Raw genomic sequence first — 6,941 nt, 5'->3', positions numbered from 1 at the left:
CCTCTCTCTCTCTCTCTCTCTCTCTCTCTCTCTCTCTCTCTCTCTCTCAAATAAATAAAAAAAAAATAAAGTATACAGGAAGGAGGCTGGGCATGGTGGAGCACACCTATAATCATAGCACTTGGGAGGCTGAGGCAGGAGGATTACCATGAGTTTGCATCCAGCCTGGGCTACATCGTGAGTTCGAAGGCAGCCTGGACTACATAACTTTTTCTGTCTCAGAAAAAAAAAAAAAAAGTGAGGTGTATGGGAGAATATGTGTAAGTTACAGGCAAGCATCACTCCATGTCATCCAAGGGTACCTGTGGATGGGGCTGTCTGAGGGGGACCCTACAGTCACTCCCCTGCAAGCCTGAGGGGATTGGTATAAAGTGAAACTCAGGTCAGGCATATAGCTCAGTGGCATAAGTGCCTGCCTGGCAAGCACAAGGTCCTGAGTTCAATCCCTGCTACTGCAGGGGAGAAAAAAAAAAATATGAAGTGATAACTTTCCCATGTATGTGAGCATTCCAGCCTATTTCTCTTTCAAGGGAATCTCAGGTTTGTGGTCATAAACTCACATACAGTCCTGTTGGTGACCTGAGGGAGACTAGCCCTGGGCCACATTCCATCTTAAGCAGCCCCGGAGGTGCAAGCTTCTCTACTCTTTCACTTGGCAGAGGCCAGGTTACCTGTCCCACTGGCTTTGAGATGCGTGCAAGGCTGGCCAGTGCCTTGACTACTGTGTGCCTCCCAGAACAAAGAGCAGAAAGTCCTCTGAGCCCTGAGCCATGCTCACTGCCTTGGGTCGGCATCCCCCTGCCCAACCCATGCGGAGAGATGTCCCCTGGAGCTCAGGAGAGTCGTGGGTCCCACCCGACTCCAGCACATGGTTGATCCAGCTGCTCAGGCCCACATTACTGAAGTATGAACTCTTCTTGGGGTTTGTCCCCATCCCTGAACTTTAGGGGAAGAAAGAAAACCGGATGGGAACTCCCGGGCCAACCCAGGGCATGAGAAGGCGTCAGCAGTAGAGAAACAGAAATCACTGCAGGAGTCAGAGCAGAAAGGAACTCCCTGGGGAAGCTATTAACAATTTAGTACGTGGGAACGCAGCTCCCACCTGCCAAAGAGACAGATCTGCCTGATGGAAATACAGGGCTGCCTTGCCTCAGCTCCGGCAGCTCCCGGGGCTGTTTCTCAGTCTGCCTCCATCTGCAAGCCCCAGAAGGAAGAAGGATCGTAAAGATAACCGTAAAATAATCACCACTTACATTTGCAAAGCACTTTTGACTCAATTCCAGATTGATGATTTCATCTTTCCTTGATACATCCGGCGGCAGCTGCCCAGCCACCCGCCAGGGGTGCGTGGGGAGGTCGGATTTCCTTATCATCCAGAGAGCTGGGGTGAAAGTCCCCAAGGACACACAGCATACGGGCAAAAGAAATAGGGTTGGTACCATCCATCAGCTTGTTCAAGCTACAAATCTGAGACTCATTCTTCACGCCTCCCCCTCTCTCATTCCCCACTTTTAATCACCAAGCCCTGTCTGTCCTTTATAGCCCATGAATCACCCCATTGTTTTTACTCTTACTACTGCCTCCTCATCTGACAGGCCATCCTTTCTTGCTGAAGCTACTAAAATGGAGATATATATATATATATATATATATATATATATATATATATATCCTCCCTGCCTCCAGGCCTTCAGCCTGCAAGCATTTGCGCTTTTACTTCTGTCTCACTGGGCCCTTGTAAGGCTTTCCCCTTCCCACACTGCGGTCCAGCCAGAATAAACTCTTTGTGGTTTTCCAAATAACTGGCTTTTCTTACCTCCAGGGATCAAGAAGAGTACTCTGGCATCAGATTGGTTAGATCTGGGGGCTAGTGAGGTAGCTCAGCGGACTAAGCACCTGCTCAGGCAAGCGCAGGGACCAGGGTTTGATCCCCAACACCACATACGTCATCAGCCACACCCCCAGTGTACTGAGCCGGCCACTGAGACAGGGAGTGATGACGCACACCTGTAATCGCAGCGCTGGGGAGGCTGAAAACAGGAAGGTCACTCTGAGTCTGAGCTGTGTAATGAGACCCTGTACACAATACATTGAAAGAAAAGATTGGTTGGATTTGAAATCTCGGCTCAGCCACTTGCTAATTCCATGACCTCAGGCCTAGGTTGCTTCTGTCAGTTTTATGAAATCACTTTGGTTCCCAAAGTGGAGAAGAGGAACACACCCACGTACAGGGTCTCACTGCATGGATCAGATTTGTAGTAATCCTCCTGTTTACAGCCTCCCAAGAGCTGGGATTACAGGAGTGTGCCACCATGTGTCTTGGGGGCAGTGCCAGCACAGTAGGCCCAGGGATCGAACTCCGGGCCCCTGCACCTGCTTGCAGGCGCTTCAATCCGCTGAGCTATTTGGCTGGCCCAAAATTAGTTTCTATCCCTGTTGCCATTCCCTAGGGGTGTGCGTAGCTCTGTCCTGGCAGCATAGTGAGGTCAGGGTCCCTGGGCAACCACCTCACCTAAGTGCTGCTGGGAGGTTAGAACCTGTCCAAAGGAGAAGAGAATGAATGGACAAAAAAGGGTGGCCTAAGGCAGGCAGGCCAGACAGTTGGGTTCCCTGGAAGGGAAGGATGGAGAAGGTGCTAACATTCCTTGAGGGAAGATTTTGATGGATGGAAAGAATCTGGAAAAGTCTGCAACAATGTCAGTGTCAACGAGCAGAGTCAGCTTCCTGCAGTGAACCTTGGGCAAATCACTCAAAGATGTCTTTGATGGGTGAAATACTAAGTCCTCCTTCCATGATTCCTGAGGTGAAGCAGAAGGACTGGGCCAACTCTCACCCCACTCTCCAGTGACTGAGGTTGGATTTTCCCATAACTCGGTGAATGAAACAAAGACAGAGTCCATTTAGTTTATTTTCAGTTGGGTTTTACATCTCCGTGTCATGGAGAAAAGGGCATATACCTGCTAGAGAAACTGTTGTAGGGCCTAGAACAGGCATCAACAAAAGACAGATGAGAACCCATCTTTTCGGAAGAATGGAGACTTAGAAACACTGGAGCTGCGAAACTTCCCTTCACCTCTGTGTCTGGGATTATGGGATTGGTCCTGTCAGACACTTCCAGCTCTCCACCCAAGGACAGCACACAGACCACCCCCCGTTAAGCTGCTTTGCCTCAGCCTGATGTATGACTACAACAAAACATCTGAAGCAAGCTACTTATTAAGAAAAGAAGGCTAGGGTATAGTTCAGTTGTAGAGTGCTTGTCTAGCCTGTGTAAGGTCTTTGTTATACCCTAAGCCACCTCTGTTCATCAGGCTTGACATATGTACAGCCATTTTATATTTCAGTTGCCATGGCCACGGTCTACATAACTAACTGTGTACGGTTGATTAACTGCCGCCCCAGTAACTGTCTTGATACACACTCACCCCCGCCCTAAACACACCAACTGTAGCCCACAGCTGACCCGTGGGTCACCTCTTCCTAACTTCCTCAGAGACAAGCCAGCTACTCATTGTATAGCACGACTCATAGTAACCAATGCGATCTGCTTCTGTATGCCGCTTGCCCCCCCCCTTCCTTTGTGGTTTTTGGCCTTAAAACCGCACCTGCTTTCTCTGCTTTCTCGGCGGGCGCGCCTCTTTGCACCTTGCATAGAGACCGCCGCTGGGTACCAGCTAAAATAAAGCGCTTCTTTAACTTTTGGGCTTGCCTCGTTGTCATCTGATTTTTGAGCTACAACAGTCTTGAGTTCAATCCCCAGTGCTGCAAAAACAAACCAGAGATTGATAGATAGATCAATAGATGATAAATAAAGAAAAGAGGCTTTTTGGGTTGGGGGTATAGCTCAGTAGCACTGTATTCTCCTAGTATGCATGAGGCCCTGGATTTGATACCAATAGAAAGAAAGGGCATTTATTTAGCCCACATTTCTGGAGGCACAAAGGTATGGCTTTGGCACTGGCATAATCTGGTGAGGACCCTCTGCTGTGTCACATCATGACAGATGGTAGAGGCAGGAGCATGTATAAAGGAAAGCAATTACATCTCAGAACAGGTAGCTGGAGAGGTGGGTAGGACCAGGGTTTCATAACAACCCTCTTGCGGAGGCCCGTACCCTGAACTGGCCTATAAACCTCCCACTGGGCCCTACCTCTTCAAGGTTCCACATTACCTCCTCCTAGGGCCACAATCCTGAGGACCAGTCTTCCAACATAGGACCTTTGGGGACATACTAAAACTGGTCCATAGTACCCTATCTCAGTTACTTTTTCCTTGTTGCTGGGACAAATATCTGACACCCAAAATTAAGAAAGGAAAGCTTTATTTTTGGTTTTTTATTTTATTTTATTTATTTATTTATTTGTGTGTGTGTGTGTGTGTGTGTGTGTGGACAGCTCAGCCCACCAGGGGGCGGGGCTGGCTGGCATGTGGTGCTGGGGATTGAACCGTGTTCCCCGTGCTTTGCTAAGCTTGTTCTAAGTAGGTGCTTTAGACCACTGAACCATCTCACCAGCCCAGGAAAGTTTTATTTAGCTCACAGTTAGTGGAGGTTTCAGTCCATACTCGACTCGCTCCAAGGCAGCGTGGCACATGGCAGAAGGCAGATGTTTATGATGGTGGAAAACAGCAAAGAGCAAAGGGAGGAGCAGCAGCTGAGGCAGCTAACAAGACTCTTGCCCTTCCTTAATTTGTATACAGATTACCCACCTGAGGTTGGGGGTAGCACTCACACCCATAATCCCAGCATTAGATCATGAATTAATCACAAATTTTAGAAGCCTTCCCCAGTGATTGCATGTTCTCTTTGGGGAGACAATTAGACACAAACCATAACACACCCCCTCATTCCCTACAATTGTATCTACCCCAGTCATGGAACAGGATACTCCCTTGGTTTGGCTCAAAGGAGACCAGCTCTTCCTTGACTCTGGAGATGAATTGGTCTAAATAAACCATGAAAAGTTATTTTTCATTCCTCTCTGTACCTGTGTGCCTCACCAAGTGATTTTGCAGCCCCTCCTATCAAGTGGTAAAGTCTTTCCTACTTTGTTACTGGGCCAGACCAACCCTTGTTTTGCCCAATGGAATGGGATGGAAGACGACAGAGTGCTAGCTCATTACGTTCTCTACCCAGTCCCTAAGAACCTTACTGCTGCCATGGAAACAGCCTGGGTTCATCTGCTGGATGAGAGATGCTGTCACCTTACCACCCCAGCTGACAGTTAGCCAACCCAGACATGGGAACAGTAAAGCCATGTAGACAAGCCAACCCCCAGCAGAGCCAGCCACTGACCACAGGCGTGTCCAGATCAGCCACGCCTAACTTAGACCTGTAATCTACCCAGCTACGCATAGACTCACAGCAACAACATATGGGGGTCGTTTGAAGCCAGTAGGTTTTGGGGTGATTTGTGAAACAGAAGCCATCATAATATATATCTTTCACGTGATTTATTGGTCCAGGAGTAGATATGTGATTAATGAAGTATAAAGGAAACTCTAGGGGCCAGGGAGATGGCTCAGTAGAATAAGTGCTTCCCTGGCAAGTGCAAAGGTCTGAGTTCAAGCCCCAGCTCCGCAAAAAAAAAAAAAAAAAAAAAAAAAACTAGCGGGATTTTTTTTCCAGGGTAAAAACCAAAGTCCACTGGGCATAATGGCACATGTCTGTAATCTCATCTACTTAGAAGCTGAATCAAGGGGATTGCAAATTCATCCCAGTTTGGGAAGCTTAGTAAGACCTTGCCTAGTGATGTATGTCAGTGTGAAGGCCCTGGGTTGAATCTTTCCTATGGTGAAAAATAATTAATTAACTAATTAATTAAAATATTAGGAAAACTACCATTCACAACATCATCAAAAAAAAAAAAATCAAATACTTAAGAATTAACCTAACTAGGGAAGTAAAATACTGCTACAAAAAAAATTATACTACTCGAAAAAGATTGAGGGGCTGGAGAGATGGCTCAGTGGTCTAAAGCACCTACTTGGAACAAGCTTGGCAAAGCATAGGGACCGCAGTTCAATCCTCCAGCGCCCCCTGGTGGGCTGAGCTGGCCACACACACACACACACACACACACACACACACACACTAAATGTTAAAAGAAAAAAAAGAAAAAGATTGAAAAGGACAGTAGAAAATAGAAGAACGTCCCTTGTCCCTGGACAGGCAGAAGCAATATTGTCAAAATGACCACACTTCCAAACTGATATAGATACTTAATATAATCCTAATAATAATACCAATAACATTCTTCACAGAGGGCCGGGGAGATGGCTCAGTGGAATAAATGCTTCCCTGGCAAGCGCAAAGGCCTGAGTTCAATCCCTGGTTCCAGAAAAAAAAAAAATCAAAAAATCAAAAAAAATCAAAAAATAAAAATCAGTAACATTCTTCACAGAACTAGAGAAAGCAGTGTTAAAATTCATATGGAACTAGCAGACACCGAAAATAGCAAAAGCAACTCTGGGCCTCTGGGCAACAAGAACAAAGCAGTAGGTTGAAAGCATACTACAAAGCTACAGTGATTTAAAAAAAAAAAAAACCTAGCATGGTACTGGTAAAAACAGACATGAGAATCAATGGAACAGAATAGAAGGTACAGACACAACCACATGCACATTCAGCTTTTGATCTGAAGGAAAGATAACGTCTTTAATAAATGATGCTGAGCAAACTGGTTATCCCCATGTAAAAGGCTGAATCTAGACCCATATCTCTCACCATGTGCTAAACTAAAACCAAAATGGGTCAAAGAACTAAACATTAAAACAGAAACAACCTGGGGCCGGGGAGATGGCTCAGTGGAATAAGCGCTTCCCTGTCAAGCACAAGGGCCCGAGTTCAATCCTCGGTTCTGCCAAAACAAAACAAAACAAAACACCAGAAACAACCTGCTGGAAAATAAAATAGGAAAAGCTCTTGAAATAATAGGCATTGG

This window comes from Octodon degus, unplaced genomic scaffold, assembly GCF_000260255.1.
Source record: "Octodon degus isolate 3935 unplaced genomic scaffold, OctDeg1.0 scaffold00163, whole genome shotgun sequence".
Lineage (NCBI taxonomy): Eukaryota > Metazoa > Chordata > Mammalia > Rodentia > Octodontidae > Octodon > Octodon degus.
This window is presented reverse-complemented; position numbering follows the sequence as displayed.